Source organism: Protopterus annectens, chromosome 4.part0, assembly GCF_019279795.1.
Source record: "Protopterus annectens isolate FY-2018-M chromosome 4.part0, PAN1.0, whole genome shotgun sequence".
Classification (NCBI taxonomy): domain Eukaryota; kingdom Metazoa; phylum Chordata; order Ceratodontiformes; family Protopteridae; genus Protopterus; species Protopterus annectens.
Genome location: NC_056733.1, coordinates 23,502,962 through 23,524,851, shown reverse-complemented (window position 1 = coordinate 23,524,851; position 21,890 = coordinate 23,502,962). Strand labels below are relative to the sequence as shown.

Below are 21,890 nucleotides of genomic sequence, written 5' to 3'. Positions count from 1 at the left end.
ACACTGTTTGCACTCATTCACCTAACTAGAATAAGTGAAAAAGGAACCAGCCCTTCTCATGACTTAAAGCTACTATAACATCAAGACTAGGCGGTGTGACAGATACCTAACTCAACATGCAACTTACTTCTGGAATAGGTTGCCCTTAGCTATTAAGCAGTGCCTTCTCTAGCAACTATTAAAGCCAGTCTGGATAACTGGATGGGTGATCAGTCATAGATTTTAACCAGGAATATGTGGAGAAAGTCTTCATACTTCCCACCAGTACTGGGTGATCAGTCATAGATTTTAACCAGGAATATGTGGAGAAAGTCTTCATACTTCCCACCAGTACTGGGTGATCAATCATAGATTTTAACCAGGAATATGTGGAGAAAGTCTTCATACTTCCCACCAGTACTGGGTGATCAGTCATAGAGTTTAACCAGGAATATGTGGAGAAAGTCTTCATACTTCCCACTAGTACTGAGTGATCAATCATAGATTTTAACCAGGAATATGTGGAGAAAGTCTTCATACTTCCCACTAGTACTGAGTGATCAATCATAGATTTTAACCAGGAATATGTGGAGAAAGTCTTCATACTTCCCACCAGTACTGGTGATGTGACTGAGCTTCTTGATGATCTCTTTTGGCAGAAAGCTTAGTAAGAACCTCGACACTTCCTGACACTCATGTTTACATCTAACATTGTTATGCCTTTAGCTTACTACTAACCGCACTGCTCACTAAAGGATACATTACTCTAATGCAATCCGAATATCTTGTCCAACTCCCACTTCAGTACAGGTATCTGTATGTTTACTCATGCTTATCCATGTTTACAGCTGTTCCCCTACAAATACCTGTTCGTAATATATTCCTTTTCAACCTAATATTGTGATTGTAACTGTGAATATATTATACCAGTGTCAATGCTTTCTTTTATTCAGTATACCTTTATGTAATGCGTATCAGTTCAGTATGCAAATGTTTGTATTTTCTAATACTACACAGTGCATCTTATATTATATTGTACAAGTGGAGCCTTTCTTCCAGGTGTTCTACACCCAGGCAGACATCTCTGTCAACAAATGAAAACAATAATAAATTATCAATAAACCAACAAACAAACAAATAAATACATAAATGGAATTAAGAAGGTGTGAGGAATACAGGGGTAGTCTTCCCTCTGTGAGATACTGTTTTTGAAACATTTTCTCTTGGGTGATTTTGACTGCATGATATTTATTTAGAATTCGTTTAGGTGGTATTTCAGTGAAATGGGCTTTAAACCATTTTGATTTATCTGTATTTTCAATAAAATGGGATTCAACCAGTTGTCCTATACTTGAAAAGTCCTGTACATGCAATTGCCAGTTATGGCTTAATGCACAACTGATCGAGGCCACTCGCTGGTCAATGAAGGTAACTACAAAATGAAATCTTACTTCTTGTCAAAAACAGTAACCTTAGAGTTAATTCTGTTAAACAGGAGGCTGGGCTGGCATAGCCTACTGGTGGCTTTACAACCTAGAAAATAGTTATTGTACAGTTTGAGACAGCTTAGTACTTTATAAATTGCTTTTGCTATATGTACAATGTTGTGGGAGTGGATTAAAAGAAAAAAAAAAAACACCTGGGTTCATCACGGGACTCTACACTGTGTAAAAAGGCAACATCATTTAGAGAATGGTCTGTGCCAGTCTACGAAAGTACAACGTAAATACATTGAGAGAAGATAATTCAGGAAAAACATGAGGAATAGCTCTGGGTTTTAGAAGTCTGGAGTAGCCTTCCTAAAGAGAACTCTGGGGTCAAAAACAATGAAGAATTTCAAGAACACATGGAACATACATAGGACAATTCATATCATCAATAGATAAAGGTAAGCTATTGGTTTAACAAGGAATTGAATGCCAACACAATTTAATCTCAGAGCGGAACTTGCAGAAGGTCTGACAATGTATGAGATTCTCAAAGAAGGCAAGAAATTATACATGCAGGAAGTGAAATGCACAAGTTTCACTGTCACAGGTAAGCCATGTATTTTGTTCCAAGATTTAGGAGAGATACTTTGTATTGTATAAATAAGAGCTGGGGGTGCAAACCTGAGAGTCAAGTTTTTCATACAAAATTATATATCTGTACCATGAAGATAGAGTGTCATCTGCTGTATATACCACAATAGAATACAACAGATAATCAGCCTATGGTAGTAATAACAGGAAGGGTCTTACTATAATTCAAAACAGAAGGTATCTACTACAACCACTTTGTAACTGCTGTTGGCATATTAACAATCAAAAATGCTTTTTTCTGTACTAGATTGTGTAAATTATACTAAGAGTGCAATCGTGCAATCAAGTTATACAGACATTTTAAATCATTGAAAGAGTAATGTAAGAATAGTAATGTAAATATTTTGATTTGGTGTGTATGTGTGTCAGTTCACTGACAGTCACAAAGACAGAGACCGTCAGTATGGGAAAGACACTGGATACCACCATCTTTACTAAATTAGCAAAAATGTTGTTGGAGACTTTTTTACTTGAGTTAGAAAAGATGAACAATAAACTGTCAAGATTTATGGACAAAATGGGTATGAATGACACCACTGAAGACATTTTACTTTGTTATCAAATAGGTGCCATTTTATAATTGCACCAGAAGAGCAATGTGATGATGACAGAGCAAGTGAACAGTTCACATTTGAAGTTATTAATGGTCATCTACAAGCCTAGTCAAGTCACCTAGACTGCTATCAAAGAGGAAAATGTGTTTCCAGAAAGAGATGAAAGGCTAGACTGTAAAGCTTATTTGAACAAGGAGGGCCTAAGGTGGCCTGGTTACGTGGCTAACTGTATTAACTTGTAGAAAACCTACAGGAGTATCTACCAGTGCTGGGAATTATAGCTGGGCAACCTTCAAACGTATTGGTATGATTTCAGTCTTGGTGTAGCAACAGCAAGTTTTGACTGAACTATTGCAGCCTTGCAAAGTTTTCTACATGAAAAGAGGTTAACGTTTTCTTTCAAAACTTGCTCTGTTCAAACATCTAAAATACAAGTAAAACTAAATTCTCTGAGGTCATGCTATAGTGGAGACCAAAGGATATTGAGTTAATGTATGCATCTATCTTGAAGGACTTCCTTCCCACTGTGGTAATTTTTTTTTCCTGACACAGGATTAACTATGGACAAGATAACTTTAAAAGAAAACACTGATGTCTTGAAGGATGGGAGGGATTCAAATACTGATCTGTATAAAATTGTCAGATAAAAAGCAGATTGCCAGCCTACTCTCAGCACTACATGGATAAATCCAAAATGCTATTTTACACTAATGATGACCAATTTTCATTTGTTTAAATGAATAAATGTCACTAAACCTATAATTTATTAAGACTGCTAGCTTAATTGTTTAGTGTTAATAAGCCAGTGGTATATTACAAGATAATGTGCATGCTGAATATAGAATGATTCTTCCAAAGGAAAATGATTTTTCTGGGCCAGATTCAATAAATCCTACACTAAGTGTGCACTAAGTATAAACAATATGTATTCAAGAGCATTCTTATCACATTTTTTGCTTTTGCGTCACTCAGAAAGATTACAATAAGTGTACATGTAGTCTACACTTTGTGGTAACCTTTATGAATCCGTGTCAGTATTTACAGCTGCAAGAATATCATTAGGAAAACTGAAATTAGGAGGAAAAAGGTATGAGTTATGTCTGTGTTGTTGTCTATTCATTCAGAATGGTGTAGACTTAGTGTACTCTTAGTAAAGGGCATTCCTAAACAGTATTTGCGGGTTTATAATGCTTGAGTGAATTCAGTTAAGTGGATGGAGCCATGATCTGATGCGAGACCCATGGAAAACCCAGAATCTATCTTATATGATATGGAGGCAGTTAGTAGTTTGAAATGTTTAATATACCATTGGTCATATGGTGAAACTGAAGGTAAAATGGTGGTGTACATATTGTTAGAAGTAAAGTAACACCAACAGGGAATCTTGATATAAAAGGCTTCCTAATATATACTCTCTCTCTCTCTCTCACACACACGGCTGCAGTCTGTTCCTCTTTAACTGCTTTGTGTGCAATGTCAAGGTATTAGCAGGGTCTATGAATTTGTACTTAACCCCCTGTTGTGCAGTCTTATAGTGAGGGGTGCAGGGGGGAAATTAACTCTCTTGTCTTTTTTGTTTTTTTGATCTTTTTAGATTCAGTCTAAAAAGATTGCTGTATTTGTATTCACTCTTTTCATCTTTCAATGATTTTCATATATATATATATGTATATATATATATATATATATATATATATATATATATATATATGTGTGTGTGTGTGTGTGTGTGTGTGTGTGTGTGTGTGTAGAGAGAGAGAAAGATCACCAGGAAATGATGATTTTGGATGATCCTTTCTGCCCATATGTACAGTGCCACCAAGTTTGTTTGGACTAGTAGCCATATGATTATATTTTATACTGCCCAATTCAGAAACCACTCTCTTGGTACTCTCATTACTGGAGATGGGGATAGCATGGAGAGTGGTCTCTCTGGTAAAGTCACATGCAAATGCCACAGTCCAATGGAATGACTAATGCAAATTAGCCATCTTTCTCTCTCTCTCTCTTTCATGGATATGGCACCAGCAACAGATTAACATGGTAGAGTGTTTCAGTTATTCTGTCTATAAAGTTAATTTCTTCACTATGGGTATTAAGTGAATGCTGTCCAAAACAAACCCCTGCAGGAATGGTTGTGACCTATACCACAACTACAGGTGGGTATCATGGGACCATAGAAGTGTATGTGTGTGTGTGTGTGTGTGCTCGAGTGTGTGTGTGTGCCCATAAGTGCAGCAATGAGACTACATGAATGCATCTGCTTTGCATGTGTGTGTTTGTTTCTGTATGTGTGTGTGTGTCTGTATAGGGGCAGAATAATGCTGCATGAATGCATCTGTTGTGTGTGTGTGTATGTGTGTGTGTGTGTGTGTGTGTGTGTGTGTGTGTGTGTGTGTGTGTGTGTGTGTGTGTGTGTGTGTGTGTGTGTGTGTGTGTGTGTGTGTGTGTGTGTGTGTGTGTGTGTGTGTGTGTTCATTCAGTGGAGTGATGGCACTTAGTTCAGAGTGGATGTTTATGCCATAAGCCCACTGAGTACTACATTAAGCACAAGCTCTATAGTGATCCTACATATTATTAAGTGGTTAACTGCAGAAACAATGAATGCATCTTGATTTAATAAAAGAAAGCCAATGTATAGCTTTCTGTATGCAGTTCTTGTTTTATTGTACTGTTTGAATATACTGAATAAAAGGCTGCATATTTTCTCACCACCTTTTTCTTGTGTCTTTTATTTAAAAGAGTTTGTTTTATGCCTTCATTTCACTGGGTACTGCATTTGGTTATTTTAATCAAGCAAATAGTGGCCCTATCAATATATAGCCAGTATAGAACATTATGCAAGGAAAAGCTAATAGGTCTATTGAACTTTATATAAGTATTTGCTCCTTTATTATCAGGTTAAATAACCTGTGATGAATGAGTAGTGACTCAGTATTTGCTGCTTCTGTTTAGCACTAACTTCATATTCCCTTCAAATAAAAGAAATGAAGAAGAATATAACCTCTAAACACCTGTGCAATGTAGCTGCCCTTTAAACTTTCTAACAGTTAGAACAAGAATGCCCAACCATTTACATTACTGGCTGTGTCAGCTGTTTTCCTGGTCTAGAGACTTTTATCTTCTTTGAGTAACTTAGTAAGTGTGTAACTGGTTTACTATCAAAAATGTGGAAAATCAAATAATTTTCCACTTTTTGATCAAACCAGTTTGCCAAGATAATAAGAATTACCAACATTTCAGAAATGGTAACACAGAATCGACATTTGAACACAAGAAGTTCCAATGTTGAAAGTCTGTGTGACTGAGAACATTTTTACAGGAGGGCAAGCACCCTGCACCCCCTCCCCTGCATCCCCTGCATATTATATATTCCAACTCTGAGATCATATTACAGTGAGAAAAGGGTACATTTCCCGATCCCCACTGTGGTGCGATCTGATATCTGAACGTCGATTCTACGTTAGCAAATTGCACACTACCATTCGCTAATGTGGATTTGAACATTTGCCAGATCTGCATTGCGAAAATGTGAAACAGCCTTTTGACCTTCCCAGCTTCATATAAGTGCTGATCTAAATTTTGATACTAAACCGTGTAACCATTATTAGCATTATTATTTTGTAAAATACAAAAGTAGAGAAAATGAACTTCAGCATCTATGAAATAGTGACAAATGCCTGACTAGTGGGACCGCTGTCCTCTACCTTATAAAAATAACAAACTCCTGAGCCAGCTACATTGGCATAGAAGGATAACACCCTGACAATGAGCCAGGCAACATGATTTGCATTAGTGGCTCTGCAGTCTGGTGTGCCTGATATGGTGAGGAGGTGAGGATAGGCATGTTGCTCCTAAGAAGTGAGGTGGATCAAGTAGCTGTCCATTACCACAATCCTTCAGCACTTTGACACTGATTCAAGGATGGCTCAGGCATGGCAGTCTTAGGCCAGTTGTGCTGACTGGGGGCAACAGGGCCCCACATCTAAGGGCAGTGCTTTTTTTGTCACTGCAAGTGAAATAGCTCATTTGGTGCCTTTTGCAGTTCCACAATTGACACCACCCTCAGGTTTCACTTGAGGAGTGAAAATCTGAAAAAGAAAAAAAAAAAGCGAGAGAGAGAGACCTTCACTTAGAATACAAAAAGGAAGAGGGTCTTTTACTTGAAACTGTAGCAAGTTAACAAGCTGCTTGCAACAAATGACAGGAGCATCCAGCTACAGTCAAATGACTACACACTGAGTAGTTCATCTCTTCAGCTATGACTGCAAATCCAGTACCTGCATTTTACTGCACTTCAGCACGATCTGCACCTGCTGATCCAGACCCTTGGCAATGTCAGGAGCAGGGGTAAGAAAAAGTAAAACACACTCTACATTTTGATGGCTTGAGGAAAAAAAAACTCTTCTACTCTGAGATCATAGCAAGCTGCTTGAACTTTTAAACTATTATACACTGTTGGTTTTATGGTCAATTGTTAATGCAAAAGCCTGTTGTTCTATTATAAAGTTCTTAGTGAATTAGACTGATATTTAGAAGTTTCACCTGATTTTGGACATTTGCTTCCCTGTTATTTTTGCCTTAGTTAAGAATTCTTGAGTAAAAAAGTTGAGAGGTATGCTTCAAATGCAGTATTGGCATTCGTAAACAAATACTGGTATCATGCCTCTTGTCCAGAATTTCTCAGAATGTCCAATTTTTTCTCTCATAGTTTGGTCTGTTCCTCATATAACTTGTAGTTTCCTGGCAAATTATTTAAAATGGGGGGGGGGGCTGAGTAATGAAAGAGTTGTGGCTTGGGGGCCCACAAACATGTCTCAGATTTGCCCTGTTGTTGTTAAGGATGGCTCTGGGCCCAGGGGTGGGCATTTGGTCACCAAGCTTCTGTTGAATGACCCTCACTTCAGCTACATGACAATCTGCATTCATATCAGGAGGGTATATTTCATCCCACCATAATGAGGATTGTGTGTTTGCCACTCTATGATGTAGCAAGGTTTAAACATGTATTCTTTGTCGGGATGTTGGTGGAGTCAGAAAATACCCTTTGTGACTGCCTGAATGATAGCCACACTAGTGAGTATTGCTGTCATGGTGATGGGAAATAAATGAGCAGTAGAAGTGGCTCAATGGCCGGCAATTGCAAGTGGCATAAAAAGCAAATAAAAAAAAAAGAAAAAAGGAAGCTATCATAAGTATGCAGCACATGAACAGGAGTGGGGTGAAGAAAACACTTGTTGGGCATTTCTGACTGTGCATTGTTGAATATATGTTGTTATGTCTGGGTTGTCATCCCAGTAAACAAAAACTGCTCATGCTCTTAGTAAGACAGCTGAGTTACAGGAAGAAGCCTTTAGGCCCGTAGTACGACTTATTCCTTCTCTTAGGGCAAGCATTACTAGTTTATTTTATTCCCCCATGTAGTGTCACAGCAATCTAAAAGACAAACAAATGCTTGCATGAGTTAAAGAAATCCTCCTTTAAAAGGTTGGGCAACTGTGATTCTATTAAGAATGGCCCACTTTCCCTGCTCCTTCCTCCTGATGCCATCTCTTTCTACCTCCATTTTAACAGATTAATGTACATTAGTAGCCTGAAGTCCTCCTCATTAATTGTATCAGCACAGCAGAGACAATTATTTTGAATATATTCTGTACATATTGATCTTTTCTGTGCTCATATGACATATATGTGATTTATTGTCAATTGCCGTACTCGTTTTGACTAACAATGAGTTTTAGAAAGAGAATATTTATAAGTCTTAAAAGTTTCTGAGAATGATGGTCAGCTCTGTAGCAAATTTAAAAAGAGAAGAAGATCAAACTTTTATGGAAATATCACTCTGGTAGACGTACTGTACTTTTCATGGACATATTTTAACAAAGAAATGACTGCACATGGCTACTTTGCTACAGGAGATAACTTGCACATTATTTTCAACTTTGTCTCGCTTTGTTTTCACATGAGAAACCACCACAGACTACTTTTTTCTGGCATGCCAATCAGAATAATAACTAAAAAATCTTAAAAACCCACTGTAGTTAGCATTTCCATAGGTTAACTTAACATGCCAAGCTGTTTATTGATTATGTAGAATTATATAAGATGTCTTAATATACGTCAATATTGTATTACCATTCTGTAGGAGACAGTGTGCTGGTGTTTGTTTTTGCTTCCTTGAGTTGTTTGCCATGGCCAGTAGAAGAGAGAATCTCCTTGCATTCCCATCACCTGACATTTTATCTACAATGTACCTACAAAGACAACAGTGGAGAATCTGCTGTCCCCACTGTTGGCTTGGAATATAAACCGGTGTTCTCTGTTTTGTCACAAAGCTTACAGAGTGTTTCTGCTGTCAGTGTGACACCTTTATTTGATACATTTGACACTGACTGGAATGAATGCTCAGATGTAATCTGATGTGGCTTGATATTTTCTATGAAACAAATTAATTAAAAATTTTCCTTCAGTGTTTTTACAGGGTTGCAGGGAATAAGTGTAATTAAGCAGTACATTTATCTGATCTGGTTTGAGCGTCCAGCGCATTTTAGGTAATAGGGAAAATCCAGTATGGTTTGAGCTTTATGGCTTTTCCCAAAACCAGGCTTTATATCATTTAGAATTAAACAGCACTATTATAAAGCCGGTGGTACTACGGTAGCGTTGTTGCCTCACAGTTAGACGTTGCCTGTTCGATTCTCAGTTAGAGCGTCTTCTGTGTAGCGACATGCGTGAATGGGCATTCCTTCATTGAAGGTTGTGCATTAGGCCCAGCAAGCCAGTAGGTAAAAATCTACTGCCAATCATTAGCGGACAGGAGTTCCGCTGTGGCGACCCCTAACCGAGAAAAGCCGAAAGACACAAACAATGTAGGTGATAAGCTTTTATCTGATCTGGTTTGAGCGTCCAGCGCATTTTAGGTAATAGGGAAAATCCACTATGGTTTGAGCATTATGGCTTTTCCCAAAACCAGGCTTTATATAATTTAGAATTAAACAACAGTATTATAAAGCCCCATAGTATCATTTTGTTTTGAATTCCCGAAGTGATTGGTTGATCCTGTGTGTGAATTGCTAGTTTACTTGTAAAGTTCAAACTTTCTTCTTTTTTCAGTTAGACTGTAAATTTATCATACCTGTTTATGTTTTACAGCTTGTATCCCAACAGATATTTGTTAGGAGAAATTCATAATTCTGATAACTGTACTAAAGTTTAAAAAATATAAATTTGAGGGAAGGTATTTAGTTAAAACAACGAAAAAGAATATTTAAGGAAAATAACACTTAAAATTGTGATGCAGACATCAGGTAGTTCATACTGGCAAGCTTTCATTCATAAGAGATTGAGGCCTGTTGTACTGAGAGAGTAATTTTTCTCTGACTACAGGTGTTACGATTAGCTGTAACATTCAGCAGGATAAATACCAGTCTCAGTTTTTCTATTGTTTACATTCCTTCACTGCATCTGCAGTGCTTCTGACAGAGCAGGGATTAAAAAGAGTATGCTATTTCAGTTCCAGACATGGTCCCAGGATATCTGACAAAGGGCCAGAGGTTGACTCTATCCCCCTTTGAACTCCAGAACTAATCATTCCACCTTTTCATCACTGAGCTATCCCTGTATCTAGGGACCGGACATGGATGGGGCAGACATCTGTTTCTCAACTTTCTTTGATTCAGCTAAAGCAGAGGGCATTTATGAAGAAAGTGTGACTGCATCTGCTGAGTAGCACCACCTTTATAGATATTAATTCCTAGAGCATCCACTGCTGGGCACAGGTTGCCAAGATCTGTAAAGCTAGATTATTGGTCACTTGTCCCCAGACTTCCAGTGCTAGAGCATCTGAAAACTGGGATACCTATCCCCGACTTTCAATGCTAGGGCATCTTATAACCAGGCAGAAGCAAACCACCTCTCCAGTGCTAGGCCACTTGAGGATTGGTCAGTGGTCTCCCAGGTATCTAATGCTACTTCTTCTGTTACTGCTAACTATTTTAAAATTATAGAGAAGTACTTTGCCTTCCTTTACAAGACAATACAAGTTCAGTGTATTCACTCATTCAAGATCAAGAACTATTAGTTCAACAAAGAAATAATCACCATCATTTTTATCCTTCTAGTGGAGAGTACCTAACATATCCACTTTATCTTGATAATGGGTGTCAAAGGACCCTTTCTCCTTGTTCCCCTTTGTTTATGTATTTATATTTTCTTATGTCTGTTTTATTGATTGGGTGGTCTATCTGGTTACTGACCTGTTTTCAGTGGCAGTGGAGTAAAGCTCCAAAGTAAAGAATATAACACAAAATATGTAAAGTACAGAGAGGTCAACAAACTATTGTATACAGACATATACATACATACAGTGGAATGTTTCAAAAAAGTAAATTAACTAGATTTAATTACGATTTACACAACATTCAAATAATATTTTAGGAGTCGCCTTAAGCAGCATATTTTTTCCAAAAGTTAGAATAATAGTATGGAGATATTCAAAGATATTCAGAGAGGTGAGAGGAGAATTAGGATGTATTCAAGGTATAGAATTGTGTTACATTTACTTCCCTTGTGTGATGGCATAAGAATAAAGTCACTTTGTGATTTTTTCACGTTACTTTTTTTGTGATGGAGAAAGAAAAGAAGATGTTCTTGAGTTATTCTTTCTTGACTACAGTTCTAGTGGTAGAAAGTAGTTTGCTATCTAATATTTAAAGACTGCAATGCCAGACAAGTTATTATAACATCAGTTCTGTTTTATGAGGTGTCCTTCAAGTAGAGTAGCTAAAATGACCCAGCATCTTACACACCAGTTTTCTAAATTTAGCATCTTCCTCTGTCCACTAAGTGTAGCCCTACCATCCTGTTCAGAGCATGTTTCTGGACAATATGTCTTCACAACACCAGAAGGCTTAAACAAAAAAAAAAAGTCATCAAAGGACTCTGAAAAAAAGTCATCTAGCAAAATACCGGGAAATATGGCAAAGCATTTGATATGAATTCTGGCATATCTCATTCCACAAAATAAATCATTTTGAAAAGACTAATACTGTGGTGTATGCTAAGTTACACCAGTATATATATTCCAGTGATATTAGGTTTCTATCGGACACATAATATTCTGTGAACTGGTTTATAGAGTTTGTTATTGAGAAAGCTAGCAAATGGGAAGAAAATACATGAAACGTTGATCTGAGATTATAGTTAACTAGTTAGGTATGGACCATTTTAGAACTACTGGGATGTATATGTGCTAGAACCTAACTGACACACAAAACGTGTACACATATTGTTGAAATGTTTAAGGTATACTAATGCAGGGTGCAAAGCTGAGAAATAATCTAGAAAACAGAATTAACTATATGAATGTATGTCTTTGTTAAAGTAAGGTGAGCTTTGACTCTATATAGGGCTGATAGTATTTGATTATATTTTTAGCATTTATTGTAATCTGTTCTTAAACATAAAAAGTTATCTGTAATGATACCTAGATACTTTTAGATGTTCTTCATTCCACATTGCTGCAGTCCTAACAATTGGGTAGTCCGCTGTCCCAGTCGGCCCGAATACCAAAGCATATGGCTGACGTCGGTCAAGGCGCATTAGTCTGACGTCAGGACGTCAGGGTACTAATGCGCATGACCGACGTCATATCCTCAGTCTTTTTTGCCGCATGGTCCGATGCAGAAGCAGTTTTGCGAGTGCAGGTTGGCGTTCTGAAATTTTCTGAAGTCGGAGTTTCAGACCGAATCAAAGTTGGCTAAGTACCCCGTTGGGGAATATTTTGTTTTTTTCTTGCCTCAGTATTTAACCGGATGTCAGAAAAAGTGAATAACTGTATTTCTTGTGGGAAACAGATACCTCATAGGGATTACCATACCTTGTGTATACCTTGTTTAGGGCCTGAGCACGACGTTGTTGGATGCCGCTCTTGTGCTAGATTTAACAAACGCACTATTAAGAGAAGGTTAGACTGTGCCAGGTTAGTTTTTGGGAAGCGTTGTAATTATAACCGGATGCTCCGACGCCCGCTTCGTCCAAAAAGCGCAAGGACAAAGCAGCAAAGCCTAGATTCGAAGAACCGACAGTCCCGGACGTCGGTTCTTTAGAAGGCTCAGTGGAGCCGGAGGTTCTGCCAGGAGTTTCTTTGGAGTCTCAGGGAGAGACTTTACTGTTACAGGATGTGTCCTCTCAGGAGGTAGGCCAGGCTGAAGGGGCTTCTCAGGTGGCTGTTCTTCCCTCTCTTCCTAAGGTGGTTAGAGCCTCCCCTTCTGTTTCTAAGGCTTCTTTGAGAGGCAGGCCAGGTTTAACTTCAGTGGGGGTTTCTCCTAGCTCTTCAGGATCTTTGCCTAAGAAACATATGCTTAAAATGGCAGAGGATTTGATTACTATGATTAGAGGTTCTATGCCCCCTCCTGATAAGAGGCCTAGGGTGGAACCTGAGTTTGAGAGTTTTGAGCAGTGTTCGGAGGCTTCTGAGTCTTTGGCTGAAGACTTGCAGGAGTATCCTCCTTATTCTGATTCTGATGTGGATGATTCTACTCCTTCAGCTTCTCCTCCTGAGGATTTTTCATTTTCAGAGACTCTTCATTCCATGAGGGAGCATTTTAAATGGGAAGGTCAAGATTTCTCTGATTCCAGGAAGAGGCTTAGGGAATTCTTGTTTTTACCCCAGCATAGGCCTTTAGCTATACCTCCTGTTCTGAATGTGGTGGAAGATGTTTTTGCAGAGGCTTCCCTGAACCCTGATTCTTTGCCTCCTGCCCCAGTTAAACCAGATAGGTACTATAGGGTGCCTGAAGCTCATAAGTATCTTTTTAAGAGTCCTAGGGCGGACCCGGAAACTGTCTCTCAGGGGCCTAAAGGTGTTAAGGCTTCTGTTGTTAAAAATCCTGTTCCTCCTGATAAAGAGGCAAGGGCTTTGGATAGATGGGGAAAGAAAGTGTATACTTCTTCCACTTTAGCCATGAGGGCGTTGAATTGCCAGTTTCACATGTTAAAATATCAAAATTATCTCCTTTCACAATTGAAGTCTAAGGTGGATGCTCTGGCGGAAGGTATTGAGTGTAAAGAATTGCAGGATTTAGTTCATGTGTCTGAACAGGTGGGTAAGCATTCCTTGCAATGTGGTTTTGATGCTGTGCAGGCCTCCTCGAGGGTGGCTGCCACTGGTTCTGTTCTTCGTAGGCACGCCTGGTTGAGGGATCAGAATTTAGCTGAGCATGTTAAGACAAGGATTTTGGATGCTCCATTACAGTCTGACGTGTTGTTTGGTTCGCCTGTGGAAGCAGTTTTAAAGAAAATGGAGGACAAGGCTAAGTCTATGCAAACTGTTAAAGATTTTTGCAGGTGCAGCCTCCAAGTTTAGTAGAAATTGGCCTACTAAGGGATGGACATATCCTGCTTATGATTCCCAGTCTAGGGGTAGGTCTAGACGTGGTAGGGGCAGAGCTCAAGGTTCTTTTAGGCCTAGAACAGGAGTTCACCTGCTCAGACTTCTGGTGAGGGCAGGGGTCAGTCCTTTCGTAAACAGACCCAATGACCTGCCTTTTCAGCTGCCAGTACATTCTCGTCTGGCAGCACCTTTGGGAGGAAGGCTGGCTCTTTTCAAAGAAAATTGGGATTTAATTACCCAAGACAGATGGGTTTTGGATATCATTCACCACGGTTACAGGTTTTATTTCCATACCTTGCCTCCTTTCAAAGGCATGCCAGACATTCCTCCTCTACAAAGAAAAGAGGCTCACAAGCAAATTTCTCTGTTACTCCAAATAGGGGCCATTCAGCCGGTTCCTGTGCCAGAAAGGGGCCTAGGATTTTATTCTCGCCTGTTCCTAGTACCAAAGAAGGGGAACACGTGGAGACCAATTTTGGATTTATCTATCCTCAACACTTATCTGGACATTCCCAAGTTCAAAATGTTGACGTTACAACAGCTTTTACCTCTGCTGGGCAAAGATCACTGGATGGTAACTTTAGATCTCAAGGAGGCTTACCTTCATGTGCCTATCAGACTAAGTTGCAGGAAGTATCTGCGTTTTCGAGCTGGAAATTCCCATTATCAGTTCTCTGCATTGCCCTTTGGCTTATCTACTGCGCCCAGAGTATTCCCAAAGGTTCTGGCTCCAGTGATAGCTTACTTCAGGCTAAAAGGAATACAAATCTATCCTTACTTGGACGACTGCCTGATTCTGGCTCAAGAAAAGGAAGACCTTTTACAGCATTTGGAATATGTGATAGCAGTGCTAAGATGCCTAGGGTATTCTGTGAACGAAATAAAGTCCAGTCTAGTACCCTCTCAAGACATGTGCTTTCTGGGTGTGAGACTGAATACAGCAGCCCAGATGGCCTTTTTAACCCCGGACAAACAAAAGAATCTTTCCATTTACTTCCATCAACTATCTCTTCAGTCCGGGCTGACTGCAAGGACAGTCCTTCAAGCCTTAGGGTTCATGGCATCTTGTATTCTGGTGCTTCCCAATGCCAAACTGCATATGAGGAAGCTGCAATGGTATCTCAAAATGTATGGACTCAGCACTGCCAGGATTTGGACACTGTCATTCAAATAATACCTTGCATTCAACAGGAATTTTGTGGTGGGCTCAGGAATGTCACCTAAACAAGGGACTCTCTGTGACCCGGCCAGAGGCGAGTCAGATTCTAACGACAGATGCCTCAGACATTGCTTGGGAGCTCATCTAAATGGAAAGTGGATACAAGACAAGTGGCCTGCCAGACTACAGCATCTACATATCAACATGAAGGAGATGTTAGCAGTCCAGTTTGCATTAATGGCTTTCAAGGAGTTACTTCTTCCAGGGCAGGTGTTGATTCTAACAGACAACACAACTGTCATGTGGTACATCAACAAACAAGGAGGAACACATTCTTACCCGTTATGCAGGCAAGCAATGATTTTATGGGAGACTGCGCTCAGCTTGCAACTAACTCTTCAGGCAAGGTTTCTGCCGGGAGCACAGAACTCCTTAGCAGATGTGTTAAGCAGACAAATCATGGATCCCCACGAGTGGAAACTGGATCTTCATGTATTTCGGAAATTGACAGTGTCATGGGGAACTCCAGACATAGATCTGTTCGCTTCTCCACTAAACCACCAGCTGCCAAAGTTTTGCACAAAGAGGTTTCATCACACAGCTTGGAAAGTGGATGCTCTTTCTTTCAGTTGGAAAAATCTTCATGTGTATGCCTTTCCACCTCTGCCTCTTCTCCCAAAGGTGCTCCTAAAGGTCAGACAAGACAAGCCAAGGATGATTTTAATAGCTCCAGATTGGCCTCGGCAACACTGGTACCCACTACTAAGGAGTCTGGTAAGGAAGCCTCCATGGCCTTTACCTTTGATTCCACACCTGTTGTCTCAGAGGGACGGTCATCTGCTCAATGTCAAGCTTCACTCTCTTCATCTAACAGCCTGGCATATTCTGTTTTGAAACACAGCAGGTCTCAACTTCCTCAACAAGTTTTAAATGTGATTATGGAAGCCAGAAGACCTAGTACAAGGAAAGTGTACGCATGAAAAATGGAAGAGATTTTTATTTTGGAGTGCAGCAAAGAATTTGGAGATTTCTGAGCCTAATTTGAGTGTGGCTCTTCAATATCTTACTGAGTTATTGGACAAAGGTTTGTCTTTCTCTTCCATTAAGATTCATGCTGCAGCAATTTCAGCTCACTATGATTGTGACCCACCATTGTTTTCGCATCCTTTGTTCAAGCAATTTCTTAGAGGGGCAAAGAATATAAGACCCCCACGTAGAGCTCCTACTCCTGCTTGGGATCTCAATTTTGTGTTGGAGAAACTTACTCTACAACCTTTTGAGCCTCGGCTACTGCTGAATTGAAATACTTGTCATGGAAGACTGCTTGTTGTTGGCCATTACTTCTGCAAGAAGGGTTTCTGAATTGCAGGCCCTTATGGCGGTAGAGCCTTTTTTTGATTTTCCATAAGGATAGGGTATCATTACGTACTAATCCTTCTTTTATGCCTAAGGTGGTTTCTAGTGTGGCTTTAAACCAAACTATTCATTTGCCTACTTTCTATGCAGATCCCCAAAATAAGGGGAAAAGATTTTGCACACTTTAGATGTACACAGGCAGTTGCGTTATTATTTAAGCAGGACTAAGGATTTTAGGCAGTCTCAGCAGTTGTTTGTTTCTTTTGCTTTGAGTTCTCAGGGCAAGCCTGTGTCAAAACAAACTATTTCTAAGTGGATTGGGTTTTGCATTGCATTTTGTTATTCCCATCATGGCAAGGAGATTCCAGCTGGGATTAGGCCTCATTCCACTAGGGCTACTGCCACTTCAACAGCATTTCTAAGGGGTGGCAACTAAGGATATTTTGGAGGCAGCTACTTGGAGTTCAGTGCATACTTTCTCTAAGCATTACCACCTTCCTCTCTACTCTAAATCTAGGGCTGGTTTTGCCACAGCTATTTTGCAAGGCATGTTGACAGCTCCTGCTTCTTTATGATTTGCCAGCCTCCCTTACCTCTGCTTTGGGATTCTACCCAATTGTTAGGACTGCAGCAATGTGGAATGAAGAACATAGTACAGTTTTGTACCTACCATAAATGTAGATGTTCGAGGATCCACATTGCTGCAGTCCAATTTACCCTCCCTCCTTCTCCTCTGTGTTTAGGGGTGGTTGTATGGGTGAGGTTATACTCTTGTAATTTTGTATATATTGTACATATTTTTGGTGCAGGAGTGTTTGGTGTTTTTGGTTTTGGCCTTATCTTTTTAGGGTCTTCTGACATCTGGGGCAAGAAAAGACTGAGGATATGACGTCGGTCATGCGCATTAGTACCCTGACGTCCTGACGTCAGACTAATGCGCCTTGACCGACGTCAGCCATATACTTTGGTATTCGGGCCGACTGGGACAGCGGACTACCCAATTGTTAGGACTGCAGCAATGTGGATCCTCGAACATCTACATTTATGGTAGGTACAAAACTGTACTTTGTCAATATAAATAAAACTTTGTTACCTCTGACTGTCTAGATCAATTGGTAGGGCACATTTTGGGCAAAAATAAGTAGCATAAGGCATAATAGACATAACTTTACTTAAGATAAAAATAGGGTAATTGTTTCAGCAAGTGAATTCTGATTTGTAATTTATTATATCTGTGGTTATCATTTTTCACTACCATGACTATGTCATCATTATACTGAAGTGTAAGCTATCATAATGGGATAAAAAGCATTCATATGATTTTAAAATAACTTCGTGCCAAGAATGGATGCTTGCTCTACATAGCTGATAGCAATGAATGATGACTTTCCCAAATGACTCGTAAGCTACTGTTTGATGCAAATAGTTTATTTGGACCAGATTAAAGAATTGCAATGTAAGGTGAGATTCTGTAGTCTATGGGCAAGGTTTTCATGAATGGTGGTTGTGAATGTAATGGACAATCTTAGCAGGTTAAGGAAAGAGGTCTGTGACTACTTGACAACTATTTATTTGCTTCTTGGGGTTAACAAATGCTACGAGTAGAGCTGTACTGACTGAGTAGCCTTTTCTAAAGTCATGCTTTGATGTAAATAAGAATGGCTTCATTTTTTCAAAGAGGTCACGTAAGACAGACAATGTGAAGTGTAATCTTGTTCTTTCATTTAAGGATTGCGATGGGCCTCTAGTTGTTATTTTCCTCTCGAAGGTCCACCCTTAGGGACAGGTGCAAGCAATGTTTGCTTTCATATTTATGTTGTCAGCTTCCTTAAAACTCATATTGATTATTTTAGTGAGGGGTATAACAAAGGAGATTGTGATAAAACAAACATTTTGGCTCAAATGCCATCTCAATCAGGTGAACCATAAATATTTGATTCTTGTAGCAGCTGTAGGAATGTAAAGACACTGACTTGCTGTATCTGAAAATTGGATTGGTTATTGACTGATTTTGAGTACCCACCAATAAAACAGAGTAACTATGCGGATATGATGCTGCCTTTTCAAAGTTGTTATTGAAATCTTTAGTGCTGTAGTATTGTCCCAGTTGGGACTAGTGGATTGCAGGTGTATTTTTTTATCTAAGAAGATAAACAGCCCATTTAGTGTCTTGCAACATGATTTCTATATCTCTCTGTGTAGCTGTTTTTTTTTAAACAAAGAAAGCTGACAATTTGTTTCTTAATCTTTTTTTTCTGTAAATGTATAAATGTGTAAAGTTTTGATACTGTTGTAATAATGATTATAATTTGTCTAAGGGATATTTTGTCTAAGAATTATGTGGACCATACTTTATTCATGGATAAAATGACTAACTTAAAACTGGTTGTCATGAAAGGTAGAGTGACATGTTTTAATCCAAAGTAATTTAATGCAGCACAGCATTATTGGATACCTTTACAGTTATGAAAAAAGTTAATAACCTCACCAAGACTTGGTAATTTGTCTAAGGGAGACGAGTCACCAGTGATCTGAAGTTCATTAAATGTCCTGATTCAAGTATTTAAGGTATATTAACTCTATGCAACTGTGCTTCAAGGACATCTTGCTTTTGTTGTAAATGATAAATCAAAGTAAAAAGTAAAAGGTACACAATGACAAAAAGAAGCAGCCATCCAACCAACACACACTCTTTATTTGAACCACCTTAAATAATAAAAATAATTAAAAGTACAGTGACTTGACTGAGCACTTTCGTCTTCAGCAAAGTTGAAAAGACTTCATCAGAGTGTGTGTGGTTGTATGGCCATTTCTTTTTGCTGTTGCATAAATGATAAATGTTTGGTGATAGTCATGGTGCAAAATTGTAGAAGAGTTTATGTTGGCAAAGAGCTGCTGTAAAGCTGTAAACATTAGCAAAAGCAAGGGTTGAGCTAGATATATGCCAGGCTTGCTGAAATACACAAATTTATGAGTATTTATTTTCTTATTTTTTTTCTTGATTTTAAAGAAGTCCTTGCATATTTACCATGTTTTCATTTGGTTAAACAGTTTTTTGTTTGTTTCTTTTCACCCAACACCGAGGCTGAAAGGGATTTTTTTTTGCTTCTGGGGGTTCCATTCTACATGCTGGCATTCAGTTCCAAAAATCCTGGCTATTCCCCTGATTACAACAGAAGGCTGAACGCTCTATACATATTGAATTTCAGAAGCAGTGATGAGCATTTGGTGCCTCATAAATAATTCCAAAACCATACTGTGAGATAGCAAGGACTTACAAAGCAGCAGTAAAAACTAGTTGAGAAACTGAGATATCCTTGTTGTACCAGAACAAAATGCTAGACCGTTAGTAGCTGCCATTATAGAGTTGATAGAATTTAAGCTTGCACCATCTGTGTCTCCACCTGATGCCTGTGCTGCTCCGAATCAGAGTCGATCAGTTGTTGTCCCTGGTGACAGCCACAGTATGAGCAACCTGTCCATCACAAGTGTAGCCTGTTCATCATCACCATGAAATGAGCATGAATAGGCAAATATCTCATAGCTCAGTAACAATATCTTGAAAGATGCCATTCTCACATTACATCACAATGATGCATCTTTGACTAGCAAAGTGCAGTGGTTGTGGTGTTTGGCTAAGGGAGCATTTTGTGAATGTCTCATATTCAAATTTTAAAGCAACTCTACCTTTGTAATGTGTTTCTGCTGTTTGTAGCCCACAGTATAATTGCAAAGATCTGTACATTTTTATAAAAGATCTGCACACTTTTATAAGATGCCACCTTTATTATCTATTTAGTAAGGTGTGGTGAGTTATTCATCACAGTTATTTATTTAACAAGTATGCTGTGATATTTGACTTTATTTTGGCATTTTGTGATTCTCAACTTCAGTGCTCTCTATTGTTCTGTTTGCTTTGCATATTCTATTGGGGCTTCTGAGATTATTCTGTTTATATGTTTGCATTTGTCCATAGTTCACAGCAGATATCTAGGAATCCAGCTCAATGTATCTGACAATACTGCTACTATTTTTTAAACATTTCTTTTTTAAAATTATATACAAGATAAGCAAATAAAATTTATAAAACTAGAGATACTTACTGTAAAGAATTACTTAGACATCAACATCTTAATTTCTCTTTTTCTCATACAGCAATGACTATGTCCATAGATTCTTTGGCACTTGAATTCATAATCATTGTCCATTAATAATAAATTAGTTATGAACTTGAACTGAAGCCAACCTAGACATAATTCTGATTTTGTTTGAAGGCTCATAAAGTGTCTTAGGGGAAAAAACATTCCATTAAAATTAGTCCAAGCTGAGTTGTTGTGGGGCAAGGGGGGAACTGATTAACAGCATGAAATGAATATATCAAAAAGTCCCCCTTTCATTATAGTTTGCTCCCTTTATATCACTATACAAAGCCTGCTTGTTGATGCTGACCCACATAGTGTTGTCATGGATACAATTTATTGAGAAAGTCTCACCTGTGCTTTAGGGATATCATAATTTCTTTAACCTCCATCAAACCCACTAGCGGGCATTTTGTCTCTTATATCCTTGAAATATCTTTGGACTTAACAAATTCAAAAAAGACTACCTCAAACTAAAGTACCTCAAACTATTAAACCCTGATTCCAGTAAAAATATAGTTGTAACACTCCAAAAAAAAAAAAGGCTGAAAAGAGTAAAGCATATGATATCAGTTTATTATCTCAACTTAGAACAAATCCGCCCACAAGCTTTTATACTTAAAGCTGCTTCCTCAGGTAGTAAACCAGAAAACCTGGTGATTACAATTTAAATGGATGACTTCTAGTGGCATGCTTAATTTCTTAGTGGCATGCTTAATTTATGAACTGATTTTGTGCTATAATGTCATTCAACCCTGATGTTTTATTAGCTTTCAGAACATTAATCCATTTATATTCATGGGATTCGGTAACAGATACTTAAATCCCTGCCTTTTAAATTATCTTTCACAACTTGCAATACTGAATACTTAAAGGCATGCAGTTCATCAGTCTCAGAGATGTGTTTATAAAGGAAGTTTCTTCTTATGTCAAACATATGGTCATCCATACCATTACTGGAAAACCTGATACCTCTTTAAGATGACCCCTGCTAATAGTCATGTGATTTAAGATGACCCCTACTAATAGTCATGTGAAAGAATGAATTATGTAGTCACTAGATGATCTATTCTATTACCTGAAGAAGAAACTTACACTGGATCTGTTTAAAAGTTGAAATAATAAAGTGTTATCAGGTATTTTACTCCTTTGAGCCTTATCTTTGGAATATTCTTGGACTTCCTATGTCTGAGTATGATTTTTTTTTTTTTTGCTAACAAAACTATTAAC

At 38.5% G+C, this 21,890-nt stretch overlaps 1 protein-coding gene across 1 annotated transcript in view; it reads left to right on the top strand.

The window, feature by feature from the left end:
- RBFOX3 (RNA binding fox-1 homolog 3) overlaps positions 1-21,890 on the top strand; it is a 3,506,422-nt gene that overhangs the window by 743,136 nt on the left and 2,741,396 nt on the right. The window lies entirely within an intron of this gene.